Source organism: Chinchilla lanigera, unplaced genomic scaffold (genome assembly GCF_000276665.1).
Source record: "Chinchilla lanigera isolate Chin_1 unplaced genomic scaffold, ChiLan1.0 scaffold00083, whole genome shotgun sequence".
Taxonomy (NCBI): Eukaryota; Metazoa; Chordata; class Mammalia; order Rodentia; family Chinchillidae; genus Chinchilla; species Chinchilla lanigera.
Genome location: NW_004955484.1, coordinates 9,075,618 through 9,087,469, shown reverse-complemented (window position 1 = coordinate 9,087,469; position 11,852 = coordinate 9,075,618). Strand labels below are relative to the sequence as shown.

The following is an 11,852-nucleotide window of genomic DNA, read 5'->3' as shown; positions in this document are numbered from 1 at the left end:
ACAGAAACTGTTCTTACAGAAACTGTTCTTACAATTTTTCTCACTAAATTTGGTCTTAAGCTTTTGAATTATCACCGTAAGTAGTGTTCAGTTTCATTCTTTGGGAGAGTGTAATGATTGGACACTTACACCAGAACCTAAAAAACCTTTTACTTTCCCCAGGGGAAAACACTATCAAATTTGTTATGTTGACTATTGTGTATCAGTTGAACCTAGGGCTTAGGGCTGAACCTGGAGCTTCACACTGAGCTACCTCCTCAGCCCTTTTATATTTTGAGACCATTGCTGAATTGCCCAGGCTGGGCTCAGCTTTGTGCTCCTCCTCTTCCAGCCTCCCAAAGTGCTGGGATTGTAGATGTGTACTACCACTTGCAGCTCATTTTTTATTTATTTATTTTTGTCTTTTTGAGAAAGGGTCTTGCCATGAAGTTCAGGCTGGCCTTGAGCTCACTTTGTAGCCCAGGCTGGTCTCGAACTCTCAGTGATCCTCCTGCCTCAGCCTCCCAAGTGCTGGTAATATAGGCGTGTGCCACCATGCCACCATACCTGGCTCAAAGCTCATTTTTTAAACAAAATTGGAATACTGTTCTAAATTCTCCATTGTTGCTGGGTGTGGTGGCTCAGACCCGTAATCCCAGCACTCACGAGGCTGAGGCAGGATGATCGAGGCTGAGGCAGGATGATCGCAGTGAATTCAAGGCCAGCCTGAACTACATAGCAAAACCTTGTCTCAAAAAACAAAACCAAAAAAAGTAATATTTGTAATTACCTATCAATTAAATAAATTCATTCTCCTTTGTAACTTCTTCATGTCACATGTTATAAACATGTTTCCCGTTAGACAGCTTATTATTCACATCAGTGGGAACATTATGGTTATTGTATTGGTGGGTATTAGCGGCATACACACACGCATGTATGGACATACACATTTCTAACCTATTTTCTAAGCTGTTGCTTTGGAGACAGAACCCCATGGTTGTCAGTCCTTGTTGCCTCTAATGCTTCATCTCTCCCTTCTTCATTGTTCATATTATTTCTAAAAAATTGAAACAATAATTGCTGAATAAGTTGGGGCATGCCTGTAATCATAGCAGTCTTGAAGGCTAAGGCAGGAAGATTACAAGCCTGATTAACTAGTGAGTTAGTGAGACTCTTTCAAAATAAAAAAGGGTTGAGGATGTAGCTCAATGTGAAGGCCTGGTTTCAATCCCCAGCACCGAAAGTAAAATTTTACTTTGAAATCTAAATTAATTGTTGTTTGTTTTTGTGATGCTGGGGATTGAACCCAAGGCCTTGTGTATGTTCTGTCTAGGGTAGGGAGAAAAGGCATGTAGTGGTTAATTTCTTACTTTGGAAAAGTTTTTCTAGTTTACAGCATGGTTTAATGGAGAGAAGATGGGCCAATCTGCTAAGTTTTGTCTTAGGTTATGGCTTTTTTTTTTTTGCCTGATACATAAGTTCCTCTTTAAACACTGCGAGTATCTGTTTGGTACAGAGGTATGTTTTAGCCATCTTCATCTAGGTAGATTTGGGGGAATTCTGCCAGATTCTGGGTTATAGGCATGGAGACTGGAAAGTCAGAGAGGTAGCCTTTGCTCCATGCTTGTGTACAGTCTTGCTACCGTTATGTGTAATTATTAAAATTTCCAGATTTCTTTCTTAGCTATTGAGAGGCAGCACTGTTCCCTTCCTACCTATAAGGATTAATCCAATTGATAAACTAAAAATAAGGACCTTAAAGACAGAAAAAATTTTGTTATCTGGTAATCTCTTCATTTAACAAACAAGAAAACTAAGAGACAAAATTATTTATCCAAGGTCATTTTCTTACTTTTCTCTTGTTGCTGAGTCAAAATACCTGGTGCCCAAAATTAAGGAAGGAAAGGTTTATTTAGCTCGCAGTTTGTGGAGGCTTCAGTCCATAATCAGCTGGCTCCAAGGCAGGGTGGCATGAAGAGGGGCAACAGTTCATGGCAGCAAAAGATAGCAAAAGCAAGGACAGCCAAAAAGGGAGGAGCAGAAAGAACATAGCTCTTTTCCGCCCTTATATTGTATGGGGCTATCCGCCCTAGGGCAAGTGTAGCACTCACACCCACAATCCCAGCATTGGACCATTAATCAATCACAAACTCTGCATGAGGCTTTGGGAGGACATCTAACAGTCATGGATGTTAGATAAGTGTTTATGCCTTTTTTTATATTTTTTTTGAGACCAGCTTTCAAGTGTTTGGATTTCAAGTGTTTGAATTTTCTGCTGCATTTGTTTCTATAGCTTTTCTTTTTAAATAAAAGAAGGAAAACATATTAACAAACAGACATCCATTTACAAAATAGCATAAGAACAATACAAACAATACAGAGTTACAAAGTGGTAGGAAATTAACAATGGTTGTTGTATTACATATTTATATCTTCCAAGTGGTTTCAGGGAATCCATAGCTTTTCTTTCTTTGTTTGTTTTGTACCAAATGGGGGTTAAACTCCACCCATTTCATCCCCAGCCTTTTATTTTTTATTTTTAGCAGGAACTTGCTAAATTGCCCCAACTGGGTTTGAGCTTGCAATCCTCCTACTTAGAGCCTGCTAGGATTACAGTGATAAGCCACCACACCTAGGGTTTTTGTTTTTTGGGGTTTTGTTTTGGTTGGTTGGTTGAGACAGAGTCTCACTACAAAGTTCAGGCTGGCCTTAAACTTGTGGTGATCCTCCTGCCTCATCCTACCAAGTGCTGGGATTGCAGGTGTGTGCCACCATGCAAGGGTTTGTTTGTTTGTTTGTTTATCTACTTACTTATTTTCAGTTTTTTGAGACAGGGTCTTGCTGTATAGTTCAGGCTGGCCTTGAACTTGTGGAGATCCTCTTGCCTCTGCCTCCTGAGTGCTGGGACTACAGACATGCACCACCGTGCCCAACTGTTTATTTTGAGATAGGGTCTCACTGTGAAGTTCAGGCCTAACATTCTGTGTAGCCCAGGCTGGTTTCAAACTTGTGGTGATCTTCCTACCTTAGCCTCTTGAGTGCTGGGATTACAGGCATGTGCTATCATGCCTGGCGTTTTTTCTTTTTTTTAAAATATATCATCAACTTTGTCAGCCAGGCACGGTAGAACACACCTGTAATTCTAGCTGCTTGGGAGGCTGAGGCAGAAGCATCACAGTTCTGCGGCCAGCCTGGGCAACTTCACAAGGCAGTGTCATTAAAAATAAAAAAGGCTGGGAGGGTACTTGGTAGTAGAGCTCTTGCCCAGCATATGTGGGGCTCTGGCTGTTGCTAATAAAGCCCCATATCAGAGCTATTAAGATTTTGAGCTTGTTCATCTTTTTCTGTATAACTCAAGACTTTTCACAATCTTTTGATAATCTTCCTGCTGTAAGAACAGACTAGCCTGATGTGACACATGCCTGTAATCCCAGCACCTAGGAGCATTGCCAGGAGTTCAAGGCCAGCCTGGGCTGTATACTGAAACCCCATCTCAAAAAAACCCCCCAAAATAAAGTAAGAACAGATTATCTTGGGAGAGGGTGTGTTGGTTATCACCTCTGCTTTTAGTGTAGTCCAATTAGACCATTGAATGTTCTAAATTATTTCAACTACTACATTTTATTTATTTGTTTAAATAAACTCTGCTCTAATAAAGTAGTGGCATGTCATGGTCATTATCATATCAAAAGTAAGTACTATAAGGTACAGTAACTCCCTGTTTTACGAACAAATTCCACGTCGGGAGAATTCATCTGTGAAAGTTTATAATGCAAATATTCATAAGTTGGGGACTTACTTTATGAGATTTACATTTTTTATTCACAGAGGTGTGAAAACAGTATTCTATAATAGAACCTATCCGAGTTATTTTCAGTGGTTTTTGGTTGCTTGAGTTTTTTTTGTTTTGTTTTGTTACTGTTTTTGGTAGTTTTAGGAGTTGAACCCAGGGAGCACTGAGCTATATCCCCACCCATTTCTATTTTATTTTGAGACAGGATTTCCCTAAGTTACCCAGGCTGGCCTCCAACCTGAAATCCTCCTGCCTCAGCCTCCTGAGTAAGTACCTAGAATTACAGACGTGTGCCACCATGCCTGGACTTTTAAAGTATTTTTTGGTTTTTTTCTCTCATTTTTATTTTACAACTTTCTGCTCTTACAAGCTCTTAAGTACATGTCATGACTGTAATATAGTAATGTTTTTTTAATTTCTTCTTTGAATTTTTTCTTTTTTCTGTTCCCTTGTCAGACAAGGTCTTTGCTTTTTTTCCCCTCTTTGTCCTGTCTTTGAATATTTATAAACATACCTTTCCCCAGTATCTTTACCAAAGTATTGCCTATATTTCCTTCTTTTCTAATTTGTTTCCATATTTCTACAAAGTAACCAAGTTGACAAACTATTTGTCTTATTTCAAATCAAATAATAATACTAGTTCAGGGCTGGGGATATAGCTCATTGGCCTAAGTGCCTGCCTGGCAGACTCAACATTCTGAGTTTGATTCCCGGTACCAGATAATAATAATCATCTTAGTTCAGCTGGGCGTGTTGGTGCATGCTTATAATCCCAGTACTTGGGAGGCTGAGGCAGGAGGATCATTGTGATTCGAGACCAGTCTGGGCTACAAAGTGAGCTCAAGGCCAACCTGGACTGCATAGGGAGACCCTGTCTCAAAAAAAGACACACACACAAAAAATTACCTTTAATTTTTAAAGATAAAATTAGTTCAAAGTAACATTTTTAGGTTTTTTTTTAAACTTCCAACTTATATTGTGTCCTATCTATGTCTCCTTTGTTTTTCAAATTTCTTTCTATTGAGTAACATAACTATTACCCATATTCTATGCAGCTATATTGTTTACTCACTGAAAATGTCTGTTTCATTTGCTAATAATATCTACGTCCTTGTCAAAGACATTATATTGCTTTTATTACCATTATGCTATTTAATACAGGTGTGCATTGTTTGTGATTTAATACTAACTTCATAGGAGACCTACTTACCATATAATAGTGGTCTTGGTTCTACTCTGTAGTCCTGGAGTGTCTGGGTTATAGAGGCAATAGGGCAATAGCAGCCACATGGTCACAGAAAGAAACACTGAAAAAACCGTGAGTGGTTCACCTGTCATCTGTTTCCACCACCATCCCTTTTCTTCTTCCCTTCTACCACCTAAAGAGATCGTTTAATATTGGTGGTACCCAAGAACAGAAGTGAAACTTAAAGATATGTTGAGTCATACTTCCATTATTGTTTGTATGGGAATTATTTATAGACTTTGTCTAAAGAATGAAAAATTTGCTTTAGAAAACTATAGTACAGATACAGTACTACAGTACAGTAAAAAACTACAGTACAGATACAGATACAGAGTAAAGGACTATTATATCATACTAAGTCAGTCTCTTCTAGACTATGGTCAGCATAGATCCAATAAAAATCACTTGGAGGCCACGTGTATAACTCAGTGGCACAGTGCCTGCTTGGCAATCTTGAGGTCCTGAGTTAGATTCTTGATACCAAAAAGAGAGAGAGGGACTATACAAAGAATCACTTGTGGGCCTTTTGAAATTAGATCCACCCCATCCCAGACTTTTTTTTTTTTTTTTTTTTTTAGAAGAATAGTCCAGGCTGGCTTCAAACTTGCAGTGATCCTCCTGCCTCAGCCTGCCATGTGCTGGTATTACAGACATGTACCACAACACCCAGCTGAGAGCTATATTTTTAAAAGTTCATCAGGTAAATCTCATACAAACTAGGTTTGGAGACCAGTGCTCATGGAATATCTGCTTAAAAACCCACAGATAAAAAAAAAATTTTAAGTAAATAAAAATAAAAAGATTTTTTAAAATATCTGCAGAAGTAGCCAGGTATGTGGTGGTGCGTATCTGTAATCCAGCCCTCAGGAGGCAGAGGCAGGATTGAGGATGCTTGGGCTACATAGCAAGTTCAAGGCTACCCTGAACTACATAGAAAGACCCTGTCTCAAAAAAGAAAGCGCGCACACGCACACACACACAAACATACTTGTTAGATGTATAATTTCTACTGTGTGTGTGTGTGTGTGTGTGTGTGTGATTTATTCCTTTTATACAGCATGTTCATTTAGAGTGATAGACTTGCCTTAGTTGGACTTTCTTATTTCCCAAGTAATGAAAAACTGTAGAACTGTTTCAGAGCCGGCAATACTGTGCTGCTTCCAGGAATATGGGTCTGGAGTGGTGTAAAAAGGGATCTGGTGGTCTCTGACTTACTTATTAGTCTTGGAGAATTAAGGAAAAATGAGGTGTTCGGTTGCTCTATGGCAGCAGGTATCATTTTGTTTATAGAGAGCAGAGAGGGGCAGTCTGTGCAGTCTGTTGGAGAGCCAGCCTCCAGTTGTTACCTGAGTACATGGTGCTACTGTTGACTCCAAAGAACCTTTCTTTTCTGTTTTAGGTATAAATACTCAATAAATGAAGTAAGTGGGCTGCCTATACTTTTGTTTTTGTTTTTCTTCTGGTACTAGGAATGGAACTCACGACCTTGTGCTTGCCAGGCAGGCACTTTGCCGCCGAGCTAAATCCCCAGCAAGTGGGCTGCCTATAATGAGAGGATACAACGTGGAGTCTGATACCAAATCTTAATAATAAATTTGGGATGGTTTAATATAGTTACACTTGGTTGCATTGAGTTTCTTCTGCACAGAACTTACTGAATTTCATACATAAATATTTTTTGTTATCCACTATTTCTTCTGCTAAGGTGCTTCTTGCTAGTGGTTTACCTGGCAAGGTGCATCTCATCCTTTAAGATCCAGCTTTAGCCAGGTGTGATGGCATATGCCTACAATTCCAGCATACTGTGAGGCTGAGGCAAGAAGTTTACAGGTTCAAAGCCAGCAACTAAACGGCTTACGGAGACCCTGTCTCAGAACAAATAAAGCTGGGAATGAGGGCCCTGGGCTCAATCCCATATGCTGAAGGGGAAAAAAAATTCAGCTTTCATAATTCCTCTCCTTTTTCCTTGAACCCTCCTTCACTCTTATACACTACCCACTGTGGTAGTGTAATGGGAAGTATGATAAATATAGATGCAGTAGTCACCTTGTATAGCTGCTTTTGTTGTTCTCTCCTCCTTCTTTCTGCCAGGCAAAGGACTCTCTGAGAACTTGGCCCTGTGTTGAATTCAAAGTTTATCTGGGGCCTGGCATGGTGACACATGCCTGTAATCACAGAATTTAGGAGGCTGAGGCAGAAGGATCACCGTGAGTTGGAGGCCAGACTGGGCTACGTAGTGAATTCAAGGCCAGCCAGAACTGCATAGTGAGACCTTGTTTCAAAAAAACAAACAACAAAAAAATTAAAACTTATGTGGGAATGAACAGTGCCACAGTACTGATTGGAGGCTGTCTTTAGTGCCTTTGCTTTCTCTGTTCCTTTGCCATTGCAGAACAGCCATATATTCAGGGCTTATGTCTAGGTGTCCTAGAAAGCCTCATGTGGTTATAGGTGGGGCTTTTCAGAGGTGGCTGGATCTAGGGTGTATATTGCTGGGATCAAGAATGTGCTGTTGTGATTAACTCATGGTGTGATGCTAGGATTAAGCCTGCCCCCCCATTGGATGGGAGTACTACTGCCCTAAGAGTGGATAGCCTGGATAGGATATAAGGGACAGAAAGAAGGTTGCTACTTCCCTGCTTTTCTGCCTTCTACCTGCCATAGCTATTTCTCCTGTGATGCCACCGTGCCTTGGAGTCAGCTGATTATGAACTGAAACATCTGTAAATGGTGAGCTAAATAAACCTTTCCTCCTTTAACCATGGATGTTGGGTATTTTGTCTCAGTAATGAGAGAAAAGTAACTACCATCCTATTTAATTGAAAGAGGCATTAGGCTCCCCCCTCCCAGGGAAGTTCATCTCAATACCCAGTATCAGGCACTTTTTGATTAAAGAATAATTTTTAGCTTGTTTTGGAGGGAATGGTACTAGGGATTGAAACCCAGTACCTTTATATTGAACTACATCTCCAGCCCTTTTTTATTTTGAGGTGGGATCTCAGTAAGTTGCCAATGCTAGTCTCCAATTTATAATCCTCCTGCCTCAGTCTCCCAGAGTGCTGAAGTCACAGGCAAGTGGCTACATACCGATTTAGCATTGATTATTCTTTGTAGCAAAAAAAAAACTCTTTTACCTCCTTCCGAGGTGATTTTACTCTTCGTACTATAAATATTTTGTTAGTATGTATTTTCTAGATTCAGAATTCCTTAAATAACAGCCAGGTGTGGTGGCACACACCTGTAATCCTTGCACTTGGGAAGCTGAGGCAGGATAATTGTCACAGGGCCCCAGTCTGGACTACATAGTGAGTAGAAGACCAGCCTGGACTACACATTGAGGCCCTATCTCAGAAAAACTTTTTTTTTTAAAAAAAAAGCTCTTCAATCTGTATTTTTAAAGTGGCTAGGAGGATACTTACTTTACTTTAACTGTATCATTTAGTGTAAGTTAATGACAGAAAAGAGAAGTGAGAGGTGTGCCTGTGACTGATTAGATTGGCACTACTTCAGGCAAAGGTGGTTCTATTCCCAATCATCATGAAAGAAATGGTCACTCATATTTTTCTGCTACTTGGCGTGAATCATTTTACACACACACACACACACACACACACACACACACACACACACGATACGGGAGAGTATACTGAGAGCCTTTGCACTGAGTAACATCCCCAGCCCTTTTCATATTTTATATTTTCAAAAAAAAGGTCTCACACTAAGTTGCCCAGGCTGGGCCTGACCTTGGGATTGTCCTGCCTCAACCCCAGAGTTCTAGGATACAAGTGTGCACACCACCACCTCTTCCCTCTCTATTCATTGCGATAGTCTGCACCTTGATATTAGTTCATAGTTATTAATGTTGTAATCTTTGCTTTAATGTATCTTTAGCTCTGATAAGATTATGGTGTGTATTTTCAGTAATAGTACAGGAAAAATAGTTGTTTTTTGTAAAAATAAATAATTTTGTTTCAGCATCCCACATCTGGGAAAAATCATTTATTCCTTTTGTTCCCAGGAGAAATAGATTACTTATTTTAATTTCGCTTTTCTTCCTCTTATCTCATGGCACTTAATGTAAGAATGTCACACTAGACTTTTCAGTCAACGTTCTTCTAATTTGAAGATACAGAAAAGAGAGTGCCACAAGGTATCTCCTCTGTTCTGATGATGTCTGATGATTGGAATTACCTTTGTTGTCAGATAACCTTTGTGTTACACTGAGAACTGCTGTGATTTATGGAAGCTTGTGGGGTTTGGGGCTGCTACTTTTTGCCAGGATAATGTAAACAGTCTTTCTTACCACCTTTAAGAAATAAGTTGGAATTTTAAGCAATCACTTGTCCCTTGTAAGAGACAGTAGTAGTATATTGAACAAAAAGTTGTGGTGCTTTCATTTATAAAATAGATTCCTGGAAATAGTTTTTCTTACTGTCATATAAATAATAAGTGGATTGTTCTAAGTACATGAATATTTTATAATCAGTCACCCAAATGTCTAAACTCTTGAAAGGCTGTTTACCTCTGGGTATTGTCTGACACGTTAGCTCTATAGTTGTATATTTTTGTGGGTTTTTTGTTTTTTGGGTTTTTTTGGTTTTTTTTTTTTTTTTTGTTTTTTTTTGGTTTTTCTCCTGAACCGGGAATTGAACTCACAACCTTGCGCTTGGCAGGCAGGCACTGTTCTGCTGAGCTAAATCCCCAGCCCCTATAGTCATATAATTATAGATGATACATTACTAAATTTTGATGTATTGAAAGGCTATATGTATTCATAATTAGCATTTATTTTACATGGTGGGTTTTAAAAATCTAACCTACAGTTGTTAAGATTTGTATTTTTCTCTTTTTAAGAAATGATACATGCTAGACATAGTGGCACATGCCTGTAATCATTTACCTGAAAGTCTGAGGCAGGAGGATTTCCAGTCTGGGCAATTTAGCAAGACCTGATTCAAAACAAATAAAAGGGTTGGGGATGTAACTAAGTGGTAGACAGTCTTACTTTGTATGCATCCCAGATTGAGTCCCCAATACTGCACAAGGAAAGAAAACAAAGCAGCGCTGGGTGTTTCTATAAACCTGACATTCATATTTCAAGGCAAGAGGATTACAAGTTCAAGGCCAGCCTGGGCAACATATATTCAAGGCCAGTGTGAACTATATACATATACTATTTCAAGAACACAAATAAAGGATTAAAGAAATTATATAAGGCTGGGGTAGAGCGATTGCCTAGGATGCTGAAGGCTTTGGGTTCATCCCCAACCTATCAAAGTAAGTAATAGCCAGGTGTGGTGGTGCACACCTATAATCCCATCATTTGGAAAGCTGAGGTACGATGATCACTGCAAGTTTGAGGGCCTAGGCTACATAGTGAGTTCAAGGCCAGTCTGAACTATGTAGTGAGACCCTGTCTCAACCTTGCGATGAATAAAGAAATAACAGAAATAAAGAATAAATTCATATAGCTAAGATTTCACTTAGCATATAAAGTGTTTTTCCCTGTTCTTTCCTGCACTTGTCCTTGCAAGACTGTATGTTTCATGTAACAATAACACTGGTAATAGAATGTCTACTGCTTACCTGACAGTGTTTTGTGTCTATTACTGTAGAGGATGTAGAAATAAAAGGCTAATAGTTGGTCATGGGACAGATGCAAACAGAACTTTATGCTACAATTAAAACTTGAGGTCAAACTGCACTGGTCAGGGTTGAGAAGACTTTGACAGTATGGGGTGATTTGACCTGGGGACAAGCTCCCAGCCATCCCCACATCACTAGACATTGATATGGAGATGGCCAGCAAGAAGTATTCAGAAACAAGGTTGAATGAGTAGAAGGGATGGGAGCAGACCATACTGTACAGAATTCCGGGAGCTAAACTGGAGAGTTAGGACTTGATTCTGTAAGCGTCAACCATCGTAAGGGTTTGTTTTGTTTTTAAGACGTAAGGTCACACTATGTTGCCCAGTGTGCCCTCATTCCTGGGCATAAGCTATCTTCTGCTTTAGCCTTCCTGGTCTTAAAATTCCTAGGCTCAAGCAATCCTCTTGCTTCAGCCTCTAAAGTAGTTTGGGACTATAGGCAGAAACTACTGTTCTCAGCTAATCCTGGTGTTTGTTTTGATTTGGTCCTGGGGATTGAACCTAGGACCACACTCACAGCTACATCTCCAGCTCATTTGTTGTTGTTGTTTTTCATTTTGAGACAAGGTCTTACTTAAGTTGCCTAGGCTGGCCCTAAATTTGCAGTTCTTCTGCCTCTCAGCCTCCTGATTAGCAGGAATTGCAGGCATACGTTACCGTGCTAGACTCAGTCTTGGTGTTCTTAAAGTCTGAAGTGAAAGTTCTAGATCACCATTTTATTTTTATTTTATTTTTTTATTTTTTTTGGTACTGAGGATTGAACTCAGGGCCTTGTACATGCTAGGCAAGCACTCTATCCACTGAACTACATTCCCAGCCATATATATATAAAAATTTTTTTAACCATTTGAGTATTTTTTAAAGTTCTTAATTCATGATTCATATCACCTTCAGTAGGACTATGCTGGGTTTATTGCACCATGACCAACATTAGAAAGTATCCTTTTTTGGTTTTGGTTGGTTTATAGAGTCTTGCTATATAGCTGGCCTTGAACTCATGGCAATGCTCTTGCCTCACCTTTTTGAGTACAATAAGTCCCCGACATAGGAACATTGGAGTTGGGAACTTTCACAGGTGTACTGTGTAACACTTACTTGGTCAAATTACAAACAAATCTGATTTACAAGTATCCTTGTGGAATGAAACACATTCATAAATTGGGGACTTGCTATACTGAGATTA

At 39.5% G+C, this 11,852-nt stretch overlaps 1 protein-coding gene across 3 annotated transcripts in view; it reads left to right on the top strand.

Annotated features, from left to right (window-relative positions):
* Positions 1-11,852, top strand: part of Ctcf (CCCTC-binding factor (zinc finger protein)) — a 51,699-nt gene that overhangs the window by 5,455 nt on the left and 34,392 nt on the right. The window contains exon 1 of one of the 3 annotated variants that reach the window (XM_013503946.1): positions 4,002-4,041. The exons of the other annotated variants lie outside the window; for them this stretch is intronic. The gene's annotated coding sequence lies outside the window, so the exon portion shown is untranslated. Of the gene's footprint in view, positions 1-4,001; positions 4,042-11,852 lie in introns of those variants that run through there. 3 annotated transcript variants of the gene reach the window in all.